This window comes from Lithobates pipiens, unplaced genomic scaffold (genome assembly GCF_037356315.1).
Source record: "Lithobates pipiens isolate NorthernLeopardFrog02 unplaced genomic scaffold, aLitPip1_a1.2 Scaffold_18, whole genome shotgun sequence".
NCBI lineage: Eukaryota > Metazoa > Chordata > Amphibia > Anura > Ranidae > Lithobates > Lithobates pipiens.
The window spans coordinates 240,508,074-240,529,648 of record NW_027507758.1 but is presented as its reverse complement, the minus strand read 5'-3'; the positions used below and the strand labels follow the sequence as shown (position 1 = coordinate 240,529,648).

Here is a 21,575-nt window from a genome sequence, read left to right as displayed (position 1 = left end):
TTATTATCACTGTTTTCTAGCTGGCCTAAAACCACTTTTGACATAGAGGGACACTTTTTGGTTGCTATGGACAATCTCAAGTTTCCAGGCAGAAAGAACAGTATATATAATATAAAACTGCATGCAAGGCACTGGACAAAGCACTAGGGATAAAAGGAAGGTGAAATGATTTCATACAGTAATGTAATCTTACAGATTAGCGTACTGTACGTGTTATGAATTTTGTGTTTTTTTTAATTTGACGTGGGTTTCGCTCCCGCGCGTTGCGACACTCGCAGAGAACGGAGCCTGGCACACAGAGCATTGGCACACAGAGGACACAGCCTGCGGTCACAGCGGGGGGACGTTGCAGGATCCTGGGGACAAGGTAAGTAAGCTGCACCAGGATCCTGCAATGCAATCCCGAGTGTGGCTCGGGACTACCGCTAATGGTACTGAAATTTAACCGCCAAGCCACACTCGGGAAAACCGCCAGGGAGGTTAAGAGAGTGAAGTTCTGCTTTAATGGCCCTGTAATCTATTTTTAATTAAATAGATTCTTGTATTTTTCTGTCTTCTTGTATGGTCTTCCATGAGCTCCCAAATCGCTCCCTTTTCTCCTCACTTCCTTTTTGTTTGGAATGAGCAATGTTTGTTAGTTTCTGTCATGTACACTACTCTATGTACACTGAAAATCCCATAGTCCATCTCAGGAGCAAACAAGAGGTGAGGGCTACATTCCTACATACAATGGGACCATGGGGAACAAATGTAGCCATCCTCTAACAGCGAGCAACTAGGTACACTTTGTTCTTCTAGCCTCACAGCAGAGGTTATCCGGAATTACAGACCTCTGTTATTTATCTTAGGTTATATGTTACTCATCTGTGAGGGGTTTCAGTCTAGTAACCTTCTCAAACATGGCTGCTGACCTCCCTATCACTTAACCACTTGACCTCCGGAAGGTTTTGCCCCCTTCATGACCAGAGCATTTTTTGCTATTCAGCACTGCTCTACTTTAACTGGCAATTGTGTGGTGAAAAAATTTAAAAATAAAATAAATCACACAAATAGAGTTTTCTTTTGGTGGTATATGATCATCACTAGGTTTTCTATTTTTTTGCTATATAAAAAGGAAAAAAAAAAGACTGAAACTTTTGAAAAAAAAAAACAATATTTTATACTTTGTTATAAAACATATCCAACAAAAATGAAATTTAGGCCAAAATGTATTCTGCTACATGTAGTGCATGCATGCACTACTTTTTCTCACTGCACTGCAACATTTCGCACTATGCACCAGCTAATTGAAGTTTAGGAAATAACTGTGTGACAATTAAATAAAGTTTGTTTTAAAATAATAAAAATAAATAGTGTGGCATTATAAATCAGCAGCTGGTGTGATTGGACCCTTAGGCTATTTTATTTATTATTGTTCTTTAACGCTTCTGATGGAATGTTCCATATGCGATTTTTCTTTGGGATTACTGTAAGGTCTCATGCACACAGATTGTTTTAAAAAAGGAGCTGCAAAGCCAGTACCGATGACCAGGAAAAAGTGGCTGCAAAAACACGCTTTTAGACCTCATGCACACAGGACATTTTTACAGCTGCTCCTAGGGACGTTAGGCATTTTTTTTTATTGCTGCTTTAAAACTCCTCTCCATGTTATTCTATGTGTCCATGCACACATATGCGGGTCTTTTACGAAAGGCAAATCCCCTTTTTGCACTAAAAGTGCAAACTACAAGTGCAAAGTGCACATGAAATTGCACTGAAAGTGCACTTGGAAGTGCAGTCGCTGTAAATCTGAGGGGTAGATCTGAAAATGAGGGGAAGCTCAGCTGATTTTATTATCCAATCATGTACAAGTTAAAATGCTGCTTTATTTTCCTTTCATGTGCTCCTCGGATCTACAGCGACTGCACTTTCAGTGCAATTTCAAGTGCACTTTGCACTTGTAGCTTGCACTTGTAGTGCAAAGTGGATTTGCCTTTCGTAAATAACCCCCATAGGCTTTTAGGAGCTGTAAGTGGCATAGGCCTTTTCCTTGTCCAAAGATTTTATTGCGTATACAACAATCAACAAAATGTACATGCTGAATAATCATGTTTAAACAGATAAACTCTAATTTTCTTATTTTATAGGAAGATTAAAGATAAGTAAAAATAGGAGCATATTAAAAAATGACATTGTATATGTAAATGAATTAATGTGGAGAGTCTAAAGACTGTATATTATTGTTGATTTAATCAGCCAATCTAAAACTAAGGATTGGAGATATACAGTGAAAACTATTCATTATATTGTAAAGAGAACAATGAACAATGTAATAATACCATGTTCGCAAGCAATAGAGAAAAAAAAATATAGGTAATATAAAAGAAAAGAGTAGAAATAGACAGGAATACAGAAGAAGAGAGAGGAGAGGGAGAAAAGGAGTTCACCAGATTGGTCCGAGAGCCGTATGGAAATGAGTAAAGACTAAAACCAGTCAGTTTTATATACCACCATGGCAGTAGGACTTTTTCATCCATAGATGATGTGGTGAAAAATTTAACCCAGGGGTTCCATAATTTCTCAAATTTTGGTATAAGATTATTTTCTATAGCAGCCATTTTAGAGTGAATCATGTAATTATTCATTCTAGTTTTTTTCTCAGCCACTCCTAATGATGGGAATTTTCAGGCTTTCGCAATTGTTTGTTTAGTGGCTGTCAGTAGTTGGCTTAAACTGTGCATGTGTTAAGTATACCAGTTTTAGGTTAAGCAAAGCCATGGTGGGATCTGGGTGAATTTTAAATTTGAACATTTCAGAAGCTATGTCAAAAATTTTCTTCCAGAAGGTCTGGGCTAACGGGCAAGCCCACCAGACATGCACATGTGTGCCCAGATCAGCCGCGAAAACAAAGAGCATATTTTGCAATTCTAGAAGGTACAAGGTACCAATGAGTCAAAACTTTGTAATTTGTTTCCATCGCTAAAATGTTATCAGAAGATGTTTTAGTAGCGATCCAAATATCTGACCATTCTGTATCCTCAAGAGTTTGTCCTAGGGCCTCTTACCATTTCTGAACATAGGATGGTTTATTCAGATTAAGATTAGCAAGTAAGTGGGAGTAGATAGAAGAAATCTGTTTCTTGTCATGTGGATGTTTTATGCAAGTGCTTTCAAACTTAGTAAATTGATGTAGAGGAATGTCCGTATTTGTGAAAGGTGTGAATTTTTTTTTTGATCTGGAGATATTGGAATATTTCTGATTGAGGTATTCCGAATGTTTCACGTAATTCTGGAAAAGGAATAATGTTTGAGTTATCCATGGAGTTCAATAGTTTAAATGATTTAGGGGAGACCCATGCTGGGTAAAAGGCTGGGTTTTTGAGGAAGGAAAGGAGAGGGTTATGAGGAGATTGCCACTGATGCTTAAATTTAAGTTTGTCCCAAAGGGTTATAACGTGCTTTGTGATGGGGTTGCGTAAACCCAGATGATCTTTGCGATTAAGCCCCAGTAAATTCGAGACCGATAAAGGGTCACATTCAGTCGCTTCAATCATAAATACCACACAACACATTAAACACCTCTGTGGGTTAAAGAGGAGGGCCGGTTTAAAAAAAAAAAAATGTAAAAGTCAGCAGCTGCAAACACTGTAGCTGCTGTTCTGGGACACACAGTTCCCAGAACACAGCGCGGCCCATTACCCAGAAGACGCAGCACAGAGGAGAGAAGACAGAAGATCTCTGCGGAGGAGAAAGAGGCAGATTAGGATGATGTGCCTAGCAACAGGCATTTCTGGTAAGTTAAAAAAAAATTGTTTTTCATTTTTTTTTTCTGATTTTTAAAAATGTTTTAATGTATTTTTTTTTTTTAGGGTGGCCCTCCACTTTAAGTAAACTTGCCATATGTGCAGCTTTATAGTATTCTGCAAAGTTGGGGAAGCCAAGGCCACCAGAAGATTTGGGGAGATATAAAGTATGTATAGGAATTTTTTCTCCTATTTCGGAAATTAAAGACCCTGAGGGGAGATATATCATTCTGACAGGTCATATTATGGATATGGCAATAACAATAATATTATATTATGCTCCAAATAAAAACCCTACACCCTTTCTTACTCACCTTTGACAAGTTATATTCACACACAAAATAGGGACTATTGTGCGGAGATTCAAATCAGATTCTATTACCATTCTTGGATAAAATTCCTTATACGCCCACAAGAAGCCCATCTAATCAATCATTCTCACAGCTTCTCTCAAGATACAATTTAATTGACTCCTGGAGAGAAATTAACCTGGCTAAAAGAGGTTATACATATTATTTGCACCCACATCAAACTCTCTCACGCATTGATCACATATTTTTAACCATAGGTATGACTTCGGAGATTCTTAAATCAAACATAAATCCAATACCATGGTCAGATCACAACACGGTTTTTACCACTATATTTATACCTAAATACCCTAACCGTACCTGGTACCTTCCCAATATTCTGCTCAAAAATCCATCTAACTGTATTCAAGTTGAACAAGCTTTAAAAGAATATTTGTTACACAATACATGCCCTGAAATATCTCAGTTAACCTTCTGGGAAGCACATAAACCAGTGCTAAGAGGTACACTCCAAAAAAAATATGGATTGTTCAAGAGAGAATTAAAAAATTTGGTATGAAAGCTGGAATTGGAATACAATAATTCCTTTTTAAATTTTCAAGATAACCCCCTCCTTGACTTCTAAAGCCCGACTAGAAAAAGCACGCCTAGAATATGACCTGTTCCTCACAGAAAATGCACAGAAATCTTTGCGCCGATCTAGGCACACCTTTTATATGAAGTCTAACAAGCCCAACACATTCCTAGCACAAGCCCTTAACTCCCAATATAAACAAACAACACCGATAAGACTCAAAATAAAAATAAATGAATAATTAATTTTAACTGAGAAGGAATGTAAAATGTTTAATCAAATTCAAGTATTAGAGCTGAGAAAAATAATAAATAAAATAAATAATAATAAAAAAAGTTATTAATATTTTGTTCAGATATTGAATTAATAAAGACGTAATTTAATGCTATGGGAGGGGGAAATAAAGGGATGAGCTGAATTGTAGTTGCATATATATTAACTTTTGAATCTACATGTCCCATTTTGATGTAGCCGATGAAGGGTGGAGAAAGATAGTCACCAGTTTTTAAATTAAACTCAGAGATAACATAAAAGCTGACTAAAAACTGTTATAAACAAGAAGAAGATATGAACATGTGAGACCAAAACTTATGCTAAGACCCCTTTCACACTGGGGTGCTTTGCAGGTGCTACGGCGCTAAAAATAGTGACTGCAAAGCGTCCTGAAAGAGCCACTCCTCACACTCCAGTGTGAAAGCCTGAGGGTTTTCACACTGGAGCGGTGCGCTTGCAGGACGGCAAAAAAAAAGTCCTGCCAGCAGCATCTTTGGAGCGATATATACACCGCTCCTGCCCATTGAAATTAATGGGTCAGCGTGGCTATACAGCTAGCTTTGCGGTGCTTTGAGGTGGTTTTAACCCTTTCTCTGCTAAAACAACGGTAAAGCGGTGATAAAAATAGCACCGTTTTACCGCCGGCGCCCGCATTGCCCCAGTGTGAAAGGGGCTTTATAGAGAGATTAAATATTATAATTTATAATGGATTAACCACTTAAGCCCCGGACCAATTGTCAGCCTAAGGACGAGAGGTATTTTTACAATTTCGCACTGCACTGCTTTAACTGGTAATTGTGCGGTCATGCAATGTTGTACCCAAACAAAATTTGCGTCCTTTTCTTCCCACAAATAGAGCTTTCTTTTGATGGTATTTGATTGCCTCTGCGATTTTTATTTTTTACGATATAAAAGGAAAAAGACTGACAATTAAAAAAAAAAAAAAGATATTTTCTACTTTTTATTATAAGAAAAATCGAATAAACTCAATTTTAGTCATACATTTAGGCCAAAATGTATTCAGCCACATGTCTTTAGTAAAAAAAAAAATGTCAACAAGCGTATATTTATTGGTTTGCGCAAAAGTTATAGCGTCTACAAACTAGAGTACATTACACAGCTTTTAATTTATGACTGCCTATCTCATTTCTTGAGGTGCTAAAATGGCAGGGCAGTACAAACCCCTCCCCCCCCCAAATGACCCCATTTTGGAAAGTAGACACCCCAAGGAAATTGCTGAGGGGCATGTTGAGCCCATTGAATATTTTTTCTTGTCCCAAGTGATTAAATAATGACAAAAAAAAAAAAAAGTTTACAAAAAGTTGTCACTAAATGATATATTGCTCACACATGACATAGTTAGATGTGGAATTGCACCCCAAAATATATTCTGCTGCTTCTCCTGAGTACGGGGATACCACATGTGTGGGACTTTTTGGGAGCCTAGCCGCGTACGGGACCCCGAAAACCAAGCACCGCCTTCAGGATTTAAATATAAAACGCTACCAAAAAAAACTGTTAGCGAACGCAGGGATCAGGCCTGACTCTGCAAACGCTGCAGTTATGTGTTTAGTGTTTTGTAAGTAACAGTGATCGATCGATACTGCACTTGGGTGGGCTGAGCGGAGGGGCAAAACGCAGGTGCTAGCAGGTATCTGAGCTGATCCCGCTAACAATGCATTTTTTTGGAACCCTAAACTGCTGGGGACGTTAGTATAGATCTGATCAGATCAGATATTGATTTGTTCAGATACTATACCACTACAGGAGGTGTATGCTTTGCGCATGGGTGTTAGCGGTACTGGCACTAACCTAGCGCTGCCTGGGGCGATGCAGACCCTATCTGACCCTAAAACCTAATTGATTGATCAGGGGGTTAAACCTTTATTGGGTAATAAATGGTGGGTGCCCTGATGCTATAAAAAGCAAACTAACTAACCAGAGTCACCCGCAACACTTATACGGTGATCACTGGTGAAAGGGTTTTACTAGAGGCAATCAGGGGGTTAAAACCTTTATTAGGTAGTATATGGGGGTCCCTGATGCTATATAAAAACCTGACGGGGAACCTAAATAACTAAAAAAATAACTGGCTATCCAGCATCACCAGTGACACTTATACGGTGATCGCTAGTGAAAGGGTTAACTCTAGGGGCAATCAGGGGGTTAAGCCTTACCCGGCTTATTTCTCTCCCCAGTTCGGCTTCGGCCTGTCCAGGGGTAAGGGCACATAGGTAAGATTTTGTTTTTACTGTCTCCATGCTTATTGTACCAAAGTAATTGTTATGTTGTGATTGGCAATGTTTTCTGCATATTACCCATATTTATGAGAAATTGATGTATTTTAGATGAAGGTAATTCCTGAAGAAGCTGTGAAGCGAAACTAGTCGAAATACCTCACCTTCCCCTATAAAATTGTGATACAACTTGATACTGTAACATTTTTTATTTTTTAAAAATTGTATTATTTTTATGTAATATCTGTTCCTTTTTTTCTTACTTTGTATGAATCTATTTATGTGTACCGTAATAGTCCCCCCGCTCAGACTTTTCAGACATCTCTGATTGGAGACCCGAGATTTTGACCCATTTAGTTCATATACAATTGGGATGAGGGTGCACAGTAGTACTTTGTAATCTTTATTATATGCGAGGCCACCCATTTCATCAGTAAATAAATGATCACTGCAATCAGTGACACTGTGACTGGGAGGGGGGGGGGGCGTGTGGGGATCGGGGGTGTGATCAGGGGGTGACAGTGTGCCTATGTGTACCTACATGTCAGTGTAGTGTTGGTGCACTTACTATGTCTTCTCTCCTCGCCGTCCGGTCAAAAAGACCGCCCAGAGGAGAATGACATCACTTCCTCCTGCCTGTGTTTACACTACACAGGCAGGGGAAGCTTCTCATTCGCCAGGAGCAATCGAGAGGGGATGGCCAGAAACCAATGGCCATCCCCTCATCCCGGATCGCTCCTGAAGTGAAACGGACCGCCGCAGCCAGCGTTAAGCCTTAAGTGGTTAAAGTTGAAAAGATAACTAAAATGATAGAAAACGAGTCAATTGTGAGTTATTTGATGAGAGGGGGTATCCTCTTATGCCATATTCATTTGAATACTTTATGAAATATCACGAGTTTGGGTTTGAAAAGGTAGGGTGTACTTTAAAACAGGTTTTGGTTTGAACTAGAAAAAAAAAATTAACGATTAGCTATTAAAGCTAAGAGGTTTTGTAGGATATGTTATAACTTCAGAACATAAAGAATAGTCTCCTAATAGGCCATAAATGGCTATGACACAATTATTCAGTGTCAAAACTCAAAATGTGTGAGGAAAGGACTGTGGGGTCCAGATGAAGTCTAGGTGTCACCGTCTCTTATTATCAGTCCATAGGGTCTTCCTGCTCCAGTGGGGGAGAAGCTTTATGGCTCCTTTTGTTACCCTGATGGTTTCCAGGATTGTTTAATGTAGATCTTCAGTGGGTGAGGTTGGTAGAGTGTGGTTTATGTACTAGGCGCAGGCCCTGTAGAGCCAGCTGCAATTCTTCAGGGGATCTGCAGGTAGATCTGGAACCCTGGTATGTGAATTGAATAGAGAATTGGAATCCCCATTGGTAAATGATATGGTGATTCTGTAGAACTGTTAATTGGGGTTTCACTGATCGCCTCTTATTGATGGTCAGCTGAGATAGGTCAGTAAATAACTGATAGTCATAACCTTGAAAGGATAAGTTCTGTTTTTCTCTGGCTGCTGACAGCAGTTGTTCCTGTGCGATAGTAGTTGAGTTTCGCTATATCGTGAGGAAGGCCATCTATTTTCTTAGGTGCCAATGCTCGGTGGACCCTATCCATCTCTAGGCGCTCAATAGGTATAGCTGGTTGTAGTTCCTGGAATAGGGCTGTTTTAGTTGACGTTAAATCAATTACTGTCTCAGGGATTCCCCTAATACAGATGTTAGAGCGTCTGGCCCTATTCTCATAATCCTCTAACCAGGATTGAAGTGTTAAATTCTCCTCTTTGAGGTTATCCATTTATTTCATAGTATTTTGTACTGAAAGGTCAATTTCTTCAAATTTGTTTTCCACGATAGCTGTACGTGTTCCCAATTCTCCAATTTCCTTTGTGAGGCTTCTGTAATGTGTTCTGAGGTTTGTTTTAGTGCCTTTTGTAACATTTTCTCAAGTTGTTTCAAAGGCACAGGCGGAGCAGATACATTCTTAGAAGAATCTTGTGAGGGGCAAAATTCCACATCAGAATCATCTGAAGAGGCTATTTGTACAGAAGGCTGCTTTATTTTATGTGAGCCCGCTGAGGTGCTCAATGAGGTATTCTGTGAGGCAGGAGCTGGCGCCATTCTGACTGCGGTCCGCAGCCGTGACTCCTTAATGGAGGATGAATTAAACTTACTTCTGTTGCCTCCTAGCACCATTTGGTCCCGGATTCATGAGAGTAAGCCCAAGGTGATGGTCAGTGATATACCAGCGAGGTTAGGCTGTATGACGGGTTTTCCCTCAGTCACAGAGCGGAGCCCTAAGGGCGCATTACCACTCAGCTAGACTCCACGCATGCACCCCCAGGCCTTTTCAAGCTGCAAAAAAACCCAGGGCCAGTGCGTTCTGGAGCAGCAGTGTTACAGCTGTAATAACACCTGATGCGGCTAAATGTGTGTTAACGCTGTATAAAAAGTATTAAGCCACGTCAAGCATTTTTAAGCTGTAGTATTTGGGAGTTGAAAATAGAAGAGGGCTGATTAATGCTATTGCGGCTAAACAAGCAATAATGCCAATGCAAAATGCTTCTAAAATCTTGTTTTTTCCAGCCACCTTTTCCTGGCATTGGTATGGATTTGAAGCTCATTTTTTAAAACGCCTTGTACGCATGAGGCCTTAGGAGCATTTTGCATTGGTGTAAGGGCCAATTCACACCACATCCAGTCCAGTGCGGGTTTTTTTCAGCATCAAAAATGCATGGATAGTAGGTTAAATGGTTTTCAATGAGATCAGTGTGGTCAGTTACAGAAAAAATTAGAACATGCTGCATTTTTTCTGCACTGACTTGTACTGGAACGTGGTAAAACGCACCAAGAACACACCGGAACACACCTAAGTGCACCAAAAGAACTGAAACACATATGTCCTTATTTAAGGTTAAGTAAAAAGAGGGGGGGAGGTGCACTGGAATACATTACATTAAAAACACACCAAAAAATGCATCAAAAATGCACACGCAGAAAAGCATCTGGAACGCATCCAGACTGCGTTTCTATAGTGTGAACTGGTCCTTAACCTCCCTGGCGGTATGATTATGTCAGATTTTTGCGTTTCAAATCGGTACAATATTTTGCACAGAAATTTGGTGTTTTATATTGTAGGCCTGTAATTCTTAGGAATAACACACTTAAATCTGTACAAACAAGAGTCTAGTAGACATCCCGGGTATGATAAAGTTTAAAACACAAAATCATAAATTATAATATAATAATAAATAACTATAAATAATTATAAAAAAGAATAATATAATAATAATTAAATTAATTTCCCCACGATTTACTATGACTCAATTCTGCAAGTGTTCTAATTTACTATCGCTGTTTTCTAGCTGGTCTAAAACCACTTTTGACGTAAAGGGACACTTTTTAGTTGCCATGGACAATCTGAAGTTTCCAGGCAGAAAGAACAGTTTATATAATATAAAACTGCATGTATGGCACTGGACAAACCACTAGGGACAAAAGGGTTGTGAAATTATTTCATACAGTAATGTAATCTGTAAGATTACATTGTACTGTATGTGTTGCGAATTTTAAATTTTTTTCATTTTCTGCCGGTTTCCGTCCCTGTGCATCACATTGCTCGCAGGGAACGGAGCCCGGCACACAGAGGCATCGGGAAGAGGACAGAGACTGCGGACACAGCGGGGGGACATCGCAGGATCCTGTGAACAAGGTAAGCATACTGCACCAGGATCCTGCAATGCAATCCCGAGTGTGGCTCGGGGTTACCGCTAATGGTACTGATATTTAACCCCGAGCCACACTTGGGAAAACCGCCAGGGAGGTTAAAGGGGTTATACACCCTCTAGGGTTGTAAACCTTCTGTAGTGCAGCTGCCCCCCAGAGCCCCCCTTTTACTTACCTGAACCTGATCGTTCCAGCGATGGGGGATGAGCAGAGCAGCTCCAGCTGGTGTCTCGAGTCCTCATTGGATAGACTGATAGCAACAGCAGCCCTTGGTTCCTGCTGCTGTCAAAATCAGTGACACGCCCCTCCCCCAAGTCCTGCTGTCTATGTTAATGGACGCAGCTGCATGTGGCTCCTCGTTGGGGCACTTGAGAAGAGGAGGAGCCAGAGGAGCCATTAGCACCACTGGGGGACCCCAGAAGAGGGGGATCGGGGCCCCTTTGTGCAAAACCCCTGCACAGAGGTTGTATGTATAACATGCTTGTTAAAAAAATAAAAATTGAACCTTTACAACCCTTTAAATATATCCAGCCTCAGACATATAATTCTCCCAACAGAAAACTAAATCTATTTAAAAAGAAAAAAAGGGGGGTATGCTTAGAAATAAATATTCTGGAAAAACAAGGATCTTTTGTAGACAGTTGTCAACATGTAAGTATGGAAACAAAAGTATGATTGGAGAAAAGCAAAGTAGTGGAGCAGATGATCTCCGATCATAAGGAAAACATTCATGTATTCAGTGCAGGGAAGAAGAGGCAGAAAGTCCAATACTGTTAGTAAGCATACAATGTCACCTCTAATAGCAGAGCTACATGGGGCAGACTTCCCAGAGATCTCACCGGCCCTCTTCAGTGATCAGATGTACTCAAACAGGCTGTGACAATTCCTGACTGTGTACTATAGTGACCTGTAACCAGGCAACAAAGCTCTTCCTTAGCAACACCTTCTCCGCACATGCTCAGTCCTCACTGGAGACTTTTTTTCTTCCTCAAAGCTTTATGTAGACACAACACAAATACAGTGAGTGCTAAGCAGTCTCAGAGATAGAATATAATAATATCTAAAGAAGCTCTAAAAACTTGTGGTGCTGTCTTCTTTTAATTCCACTTACTTTTTATGACTTATATGTTACTCAATAGCAGCATGTCAGAATAATTGCATAGATCAAAAACTAGTGTGAGGGGAGATCTGGATTGATAGCGTGATCCTAAACCCAAATAAAACTAATATATTGCAACCCTTAAAATGTGATGGCTGTATTTGTTTGTTAACCTTTTTTGCTTTATTTTACCTGGTGATTATTATTATTATTAACCTGGTGATCCGGCTAATAACACAAATGTTTATATTTCTTGTGACAGCAATAAAAGTGATCATAAAAATTAATTAAAAAATAAAAGAAATTAATAAGTAAAAAAAAAAAAGTGCCCCCACCGATCCCTGCTCGCGCGCAAAAGTGAACTCACGTATTAGCGCCGCACACACCCAAACAACAATCATTCCACACATGTGAGGTATCATCACAAACGTCAGATTCTCACAATAGACCTCTCAAATTCTAAAGTGATAACCTGTAAAGGCACTTAATGCATCACCTATGGATAGTAAAATGTATGTCGTCTGTCGCCGTTGCACAGGCATGCGCCATTTTAAAGCGTCACAGGTTTTGGTATCTGTTTACTTGGTGTAACATCATCTTTTATATTTTACCCCAAAATTGGGTTATGTATTGTGTTTTTTTGCATGCAATTCAAAAAAAGTGATTTTTTTTTAAATGCCTTTTAAAAACCCGCTGCGAAAATACTGTTTAACATAAAAAAAAATTATAAGTATTTTCTAGCAAAAAATACTGTTTGTTACATGTAAACAAAAAGTGCCAGAAAAATGATTGCCTCTGCTTTAAAATATGTAATGTTTGGGGTTATAAGTATTTTCTAGCAAAAAATACTGATTGTTACATGTAAACAAAAAGTGCCAGAAAAGACCTGGAGCTAAAGTAGTTAAGTTAGGCCATAAACGGTGCAAATTTCAGACAGTTCTGACAGGGGAATCCCTCCTGCCGAGCTATTGTCTGCTGCTGACGTTGGGGCGTTGGAAGCCGCCCCCCACTGGGAGACGACAGTGGTTACCACTAGTGGCTATAGCAGCCGCTTGCGATAATCGGAAGCGAATCTGGCATGCTGGTTGTACCCAAGTTGCTCAATTGATCATTCAGCCTGCTCATTAATGGTTTGAATCTTGTATAGCCAACCTAACTCTCTACTTTGACCTCCACTGTTTTCACCACTAACTCACTCACTGCCTAGAATATTGCTGATCACTTCAAAAATAAGACTTGTGATGGGATCTACACTATGCAGGAAATGGATCTCCCCCATCTAACATGCCATGTCCACCTCCCCATTCAATATTTTTCTCTTTTAGCCTGTTACCATAGAGGTTGCTAAACTTCTTTCTAACGTACCCACCTAGACACCTGGATCCTATTCCCTCACAACTACTATGGTCATTCTCTTGCTTTATCCTACACTCCCCAACTCACATCTTCAATTTCTCCTTCTCTGCTGGCATCTTCCTTAACCCTATAACACATGCACTGGTCACCCCCACATTTAAAAAGCCCTCACTGGAACCCCACCTGTCTTAACAACCTAAGAACCATCTCTTTGCTCTCAATTACCTTCAATCCCATAGAATGAATTAAGGTGGGCACAATGTGGGCCCACCATCATGGGCTTGCGGCTGCAGCTCCGAATAAAATTTTACTGTTATGTGGTTTGTCACCCTTGAATCTAGGAGGGACTTGTAAGTAAAAGACTGTTGTATTATCTGGCTTGAGTCCTTTGACTAAGCCTAAATAGAATACGTTATATGTATTTGTTGTGATTCTAATTAAATGTATGTTATTTTATAACCAATAAAGCGTTGCGGGCAATTTTCGGCCATTTTCTGATCTGTGTCTATTTTCATTAAGGCTACTTTCACACTGGAGCGGGGCTGGTGGGGGGCGTTAGCAGTAAAGTGCTGCTCATTTTTCTAATGTCCCAGAGCAATGCTATCTGAGGGGAGGGAGACACAAACAAAAGTAGGGTGCAATCAGACCTGAGGACCTATACTGCTGCCTGCAGCACACTGCGCCCAAAGGCAATATCCTCATGCCTTGTTACATCCACCTGATAGAATCTGGTGAATGTGTGGACTGAAGACCAAGTTGCGGCCTTGCAGATTTGAGCCATGGAGACTTGGTGATGCACTGCCCACAAAGCACTAACAGCCCTGGTGGAGTGCGCTTTGATTTGAAAAGGTGGAACTTTCCTCTTCAAACCATAAGCTTGAATAATTACTTGCCGAATCCACTTAGCAATAGTAGATTTCGACCGCTGCCTGTCCTTTTCTAGAACCTTCAGGCAACACAAACAAAACATCCATTTTCCGAATCTGAGCAGTCCCCTCCAAATAGATTTTGACTGCTCTCACTACATCCAGAGATTCCAGGGTTCTGGAAAAAAATGAAGGTAGAACGATATCCTGGTTTAGATGAAAACCTGAAACCATCTTCGGCAGAAAGCTAGGATGAGGACGCAATACTACTCTATCCTTATAAATATTTAATTATGGCTCTTTACAAGAAAGATCAGCCAATTCTGATACCCTTCTTGCAGAAGATATGGCTACCAGAAAAACTAGCTTTCTTGTCAAAAGGACCAAGGGAATGTGTTGTATCGGCTCAAAAGGCTGTTTCTGTAATGCAGACAAAACTAAATTCAAGTCCCAAGGATTCAGGGGTGACTTAACCGGTGGATTAAGCCACGTTACTCACTCTATGAAGCTATGGACCAAAGAATGCAAAGCAAGTGGTCATTGAAACAATACCGATAAGGCAGAGACATGGCCTTTGATGGCACTCAAGGCCAGCTTCATCTCTAACCTCATTTGTAGAAAGGCAAGGATTCTACCTATGACATACTTTCTGGGATGCCAACACCTGGATTCACACCAGGAAACATATGCCTTGCAGACTCTATAATAAATGACTCTGGAAGCTGGCTTCCTTGCATTAATCAAGGTAGAGATCACTAAGCCTGAAAGCCCATGATTCTTCAGAATGTGGGTTTCAATAGCCAAACCGTTAAATTAAGCGTTTGTAAGTTAGGATGGAACACTGGTCCCTGCGATAGCAGGCCTGGACGTGGTGGAAGGGTCTATGGGACCCCTACCACCATCTTTACGATCTCTGCATACCAAGATCTTTTGGGCCATGCTGGGGCCACAAGAACAACCGACTTCCTTTCCTGCTTGATCCTGCGAAGAATTTGTGGTAGCAGCAGAATAGGAGGGAATGCATAAATCAGTGAGAACTGATCCCACGGAGTCACCAACGCATCTGTTCCGTATGCGAGTGGATACCTTGTTCTTGACACAAAGTTGTTGACCTTGTTGTTGAACCTGAACGCAAATAGATCTACGTCCGTGATCCCCCATCTTTGGCATATAGCCCGGAAGATGTCGGGGTGAAGAGACCATTCCCCTGGAAACAACTGCTGGCAACTTAAGAAGTCCGCCTGTCAATTCTCTACCCCTGGAATGAAGATTGCCGATATGCACGGCACATGTTTTTCTGCCCAGGTTAGGATATGGTTTAACTCTCCCTGGGATGCACGACTTCTGGTGCCCCTTTGGTGATTGATATAAGCCACTGCTGTGGCATTGTTGGATTGGATCCTGACAGGACATCCCGCAACCTGAATGTCCAGGCCTTTCGGGCTAGGTACGCTGCCTGAATCTCTAGAATGTTGATGACCATTTCCCTTGGACAGTTGCCTCTTCCAGGACTGCTCCCCAACCTGAAAGGCTGGCATCTGGTGTAACCACCTTCCAGGTAACTGGTAAGAAGGATTTTCCCTTCTGCGGATTCTCGGGTATCAACCACCAACTGAGGCTCTGGTGCACTATTGGTGACAAACGCATTGGAAAATCTAGCATCTGGACCTTCTTGTTCCAGGCAGACAGAATACTGTTTTGCAGCAGTCTCAAATGAAACTGAGCATAGGGAACTGCTACGAATTAAGCCACCATCTTTCCCAACAACCTCATGCAAAGGCGAATAGAAGGACCCTTCTTAGTCCTGACCACCTGAACCAGCTCCTTTATGGCGCTGATCTTTGCTTGGGGTAAAAACACCCTCTTCTGGGTTGTATCTATAACCAGACCCAAGTACTCTAGTCTTCTTACTGGCTTTAAAGAAGATTTCTCTAGGTTGAGGACCCAACCTAGGTATTCCAGGTAGTTGACTGTGGTGACCAAGTTTTGGTCTAAGCGGGCTACCGACCGGTCTTTCAACAGCAGGTCGTCTAGGTAAGCTATAATTGTTATACCTTGGGCCCTTAATATGGCCAGAGGAGGGGCTAAGATCTTTGAAAACACCCGAGGTGCAGTAGCTAGACCGAAAGGCAGAGCTACAAACTGAGTTTTTCCACTTTGAAACACAGATATTTCTGATGAGCGGGGAAAATAGGTACATGGAGGTATGCATCCTTGATGTTGACTGATGCCAGAAATTCTCCTCCTTGTAGGATGGAGACTACTGATCGGATTGATTCCATACGAAAAGATCGAAATTTCAGAAACCAAATTAAATCCTTGAGATCTAGAATGCGTCTGACATCTCCATTTGGTTTTGGCACTGTGAAAAAGTTTGAATAAAACCCCAACCCTTGCTCTTCCATGGGAACCACCATGATCACTTTCTGCGGTCTAACGCTTGAAGGAGAGACTTCTTTTTCTCTGGATCTTTGGGAACCTTTGACCTGAGGAAACGGGAATTCTCAGAACTCCAGTTTGTAACATAGAGCTATTATGGAGACCACCCATCGGTCTTGAAAATCCTCCTGCCAAACCCTTGAGAACTGTAGCAGTCTTTCCCCCACTCGAGCGAGCGGGGGTGCCCCTTCATAAAGAGGCTTTAGCGTTCTGTCTTGTAGGTTTCCTCTGTCAGGACTTCTTTTGTCCCTGGGGTTGACTCTGAGGCCGCGTACACACGCGGGGACTGTCTGCCGAAACTAAGTTCGTCAAACAGTCCGCTCAAACTTTTGAATGAACGAACACGCCCACACACGGCACTTTTTGAGCGGACAAATACGGCAAACTTTGTTCGTCGTACTAAGTCCGCGCAACTTTTGAAATGAACGGACTCGCCCACACACGAGGCAACAGTCCGCTCATTTCGAGCGCGTGTGCAGGTAGGCGGGGCCCGCGACGGAGACGTCGCGGGCTCCGCCGCCTGGAATGTACTTAAAGGGGAACCCCATCGCCGAAAAAAATCGGCGTGAGGGTCCCCCCAAAGTCCACAACAGACCCTTGTCCGAGCACGCTACCCGGCCGGCCAGGAAAGGGGGGCGAGCGAGCGCGCCCCCCCTCCCGAGCCGTACCAGGCCGCGTGCCCTCAACATGGGGGGTGCCTTGGGGAAGGGGGGGCCGCGCGGCCCCCCCACGCCAAAGCACCTTGTCCCCATGTTGATGAGGACAAGGGCCTCTTCCCGATAACCCTGGCCGTTGGTTGTCGGGGTCTGCGGGCGGGGGGCTTATCGGAATCCGGGAGCCCCCTTTAATAAGGGGGCCCCCGGATACCGGCCCCCCACCCTATGTGAATGAGTATGGGGTACAACGTACCCCTACCCATTCACCTGTAAAATAAAAGTACCCAAAAAAAAAACACAACACACGAGATAAAATATTTTATTGCACAGCTCCGGGGGTCTTCCGTCTTCGGGGGTCTTCTCGCCGGACTCCTCCGCTATCTTCTTGTAGCTCTTTTGCTAGCGGAGGAGTCCGGCTTTCTTCCTCCCCGCCGCCGGCCTCTTCTCCCGACTTCGGGGGTCTTGTCCCCCTCTTCGGTTCTTCTGCCGGGCCACCGCGCCTTCTTATAGCTCTTTTAGAGGCGGTGGCCCGGTCTTCTGTCGCCCCGGTCGCCTTCCGTTCTTCTTCTTGTTCTTCTTCTTCTTCTTCTCCAGGAGATGTTGACACGTCGCTCTCTCCGGCCGGAATGCCAGAGCCGCGCTGTGCGGCCACTTATATAGTCACAATGGGGCGGTGTCACATGGTATATGTCACATGGGTTGGTCACATGGTGACCCCGCCCCCTTACGATGTCATAGTCCCCATGTGACATCAACCCATGTGACCAACCCATGTGACATATACCATGTGACACCGCCCCATTGTCACTATATAAGTGGCCGCACAGCGCGGCTCTGGCATTCCGGCCGGAGAGAGCGACGTGTCAACATCTCCTGGAGAAGAAGAACAAGAAGAAGAACGGAAGGCGACCGGAAGGCGACAGCGGCGACAGCGGCGACAGAAGACCGGGCCACCGCCTCTAAAAGAGCTATAAGAAGGCGCGGTGGCCCGGCAGAAGAACGGAAGGTGGCGGCGACAGAAGACCGGGCCACCGCCTGTAAAAGAGCTATAAGAAGGCGCGGTGGCCCGGCAGAAGAACCGACGAGGGGGACAAGACCCCCGAAGTCGGGAGAAGAGGCCGGCGGCGGGGAGGAAGAAAGCCGGACTCCTCCGCTAGCAAAAGAGCTACAAGAAGATAGCGGAGGAGTCCGGCGAGAAGACCCCCGAAGACGGAAGACCCCCGGAGCTGTGCAATAAAATATTTTATCTCGTGTGTTGTGTTTTTTTTGGGTACTTTTATTTTACAGGTGAATGGGTAGGGGTACATTGTACCCCATACTCATTCACATAGGGTGGGGGGGCCGGTATCCGGGGGCCCCCTTATTAAAGGGGGCTCCCGGATTCCGATAAGCCCCCTGCCCGCAGACCCCGACAACCAACGGCCAGGGTTGTCGGGAAGAGGCCCTTGTCCTCATCAACATGGGGACAAGGTGCTTTGGGGTGGGGGGGCCGCGCGGCCCCCCCTTCCCCAAGGCACCCCCCATGTTGAGGGCACGCGGCCTGGTACGGCTCGGGAGGGGGGGCGCGCTCGCTCGCCCCCCTTTCCTGGCCGGCCGGGTAGCGTGCTCGGACAAGGGTCTGTTGTGGACTTTGGGGGGACCCCCACGCCGATTTTTTTCGGCGTTGGGGTTCCCCTTTAAGTACATACCAGGCGGCGGGGCCCGCGACGTCTCCTTCGCGGGCCCCGCCTACCTGGAGACGCGCTCGAAATGAGCAGACTTTCCTCCGAGCGGGAACAGTTTGCTCATTTCGAAAGTGGCCTACACACGGGCGGACTGTCCGCTCAAACCAAGTTTCAGCGGACAGTTTTTCGGAATTTCCGAAAAACTTTGTTCGTCAAACTGTCCGCTGAAACTGTCCGCTGAAGCCCCACACACGAGCGGACTGTCCGCTGAAACACTGTTCAGCGGACAAAGTTGAGCGAACAGTCCGCCCGTGTGTACGCGGCCTGAGGTTTACCTCTTGAACCTGACAGTGGAGGCCATCACGACTGCCTGGAGGCGGATGCCCCTGGCACTGGAGAAAGAGTCAGTTTAAATGAGGGACGTTTACTCCTTTTCTTAACTGGCAATAGGGTACTTTTCCCACTTGAAATATAATTGTCAAAATCATCCCCAAACAGCCTTTCACTACGGAAAGGAAACCCAGCCAGGAGCTTTTTGCATGGCTCTTCGGCTGACCAATTTTTCAGCCATAAGATTCTACGCATATGCACCAACCTAAGTGTAAGGCGAGAGGTTCTGAAGAATAGAATCTCTAATTGCATCAATTGCAAAACACAAAGCCCCTGGCAGCTCGGCTAAATCCTGGGCCTGCTGTTCAGGGAAAACCTTGAGCACTTGTTTTAAGTGGTCTCTCGAGGATTGACACACTCCAATTGCCGCCACTGTAGGTTGAGCTACTGAACCTGCCAGACAATTTTTTTTAACGGGTATTCCAAATTTTTATTGGTTGAATCCCTCAGCATTTGAGCATTGTCAACAGGATAAGTCAAACTTTTATTTACAAAGGCTATAGCAGCGTCAATTGCTGGTATACCCCATATCTTTGTAAATTTTTCCTCCAGAGGATAAAGTGTTGAAAACTTTTTGAGAGGGAAAAAATGCTTATCTGGTTGATCCCACTCAGAATATATAAACTTTTCCAGGAATGAATGGACGGGAAAAGCACGCAAAGCTTGAGGAGGCTTCAGTGAACCCAAACAAGAAGTGTTTTTTTAACCAACTCAGTTACAGGTAACTTAAATGTGGAGAGGACCATTTCAGTAATTGCAGATTGCACCAGAAATTTTTCAGCCTGTGAAGCTGAAGAAGGTCCTTTCCCACTTGATTCCTCAGAAGAGGAGTCATCAGTCTCTTCACCGTCCCCTGAGGGAGAATCATCTTTCCTTTCCCACTGTTCCTCTGTTTGAGGGTCCTGGGTGGTAGAAGGGGACCTAATGTGTTTACTTTCACTCTATGAAGATGTGATTAAAGCCGTTAATCTTTCCTCCAATCCAATCATGGCTGAGGGAAAAACCTCCTTAATAATATATACAGGGGCTGAAATGCCAGAAGCATTTGCAGCCCCTGACAACTCCAAGGGGTCGCTCTGAACAGCCTCCCTAAGCCTTTCAGGGGGGGGGATGGGGTTGCAGAGGGAGGGTCCTCAGAGCCTAAGAGAGATCCCTTTGAGCCCCTGTTTTTTGGGGTATTTGTACCTTCCCTTCTGCCCATAGTGCCAAGCACAAATGCAGAGGTACTACCAGAAAATGCACCCACTGATGAGAAAAATAGTCCAGCAACTACTGTCGCTATCAAGGCTCAGTCTGATGCTAAGTAAACATGCCCTGGGAATGGCTGTGTCACCCACACTCACATGCCACCCGTCTGCTCTGTGTCTCTGCTTCAGCTGTATGCACCTGCAAAAAGTGCACCTTATAGCTGTACACAGCTCACGTTGTGGACGCTGAATCATGCCAGCACCATGCTAAGGCCCCGTCCCCTTTCCTCCAACCTCCCACCGTGCCCCCCTCATCTTTTTCAAAAGAGACTGTTTTCCTGTGCAAGCGGGGCTACGATCCGACCAGATTGCACGTGGAGGGGGGCTGGGGTGGCGGAGAGGAAGAGAGCTGCTGGATGGAGAGCCGCCATGAATGCGGCAGCAGTGGGAGCAGCACGGCATACTGCCGACTGACCCATGCTTACTCTGCCTGCTGGAAAGAAGCTGTCCAGGTGGGGGGGGGGGGGGAACATTCGAAAGAGAAAAAAAAATCCACCTGCAAAAAGTGCACCTTATAGCTTTACACAGCTCACGTTGTGGACGCTGAATCATGCCAGCACCATGCTAAGGCCCCGCCCCTTTCCTCCAACCTCCCACCCTGCCTCCCTCATCTTTTTCAAAAGAGACTGTTTTCCTGTGCGAGCGGGGCTACGATCCGACTGAGTGGAGGCTCTGAGACCAGAGTCTGTAAGATTAAGCGAGCATTAAGGTTGCGGCCAAAATGCGCGACTTTCAAATCGCACAAGTGTGAAAAGGGAGCCCAATACTAAGCTCCTGCAGACCCAATGTATGCTATTCTGGAGACACAACTCCTTCAAGTACACTGATGCCCATGTTCTTCCAAACATGTGCTTATGTCATGTCATGCATGGCTGTCATCCCAGAAGGAAGCCTCTTCTAAAGATGATGCACAAGAAAGCCTGCAATCAGTTTGCTGAAGACAAGCAGACTAAGGACATGG

General features: G+C 43.7%; 1 protein-coding gene across 3 annotated transcripts in view; it reads right to left on the bottom strand.

Annotated features, from left to right (window-relative positions):
• Positions 1–21,575, bottom strand: part of RSPH3 (radial spoke head 3) — a 93,342-nt gene that overhangs the window by 52,060 nt on the left and 19,707 nt on the right. The window contains exon 1 of one of the 3 annotated variants that reach the window (XM_077486725.1): positions 11,692–11,845. The exons of the other annotated variants lie outside the window; for them this stretch is intronic. The gene's annotated coding sequence lies outside the window, so the exon portion shown is untranslated. Of the gene's footprint in view, positions 1–11,691; positions 11,846–21,575 lie in introns of those variants that run through there. 3 annotated transcript variants of the gene reach the window in all.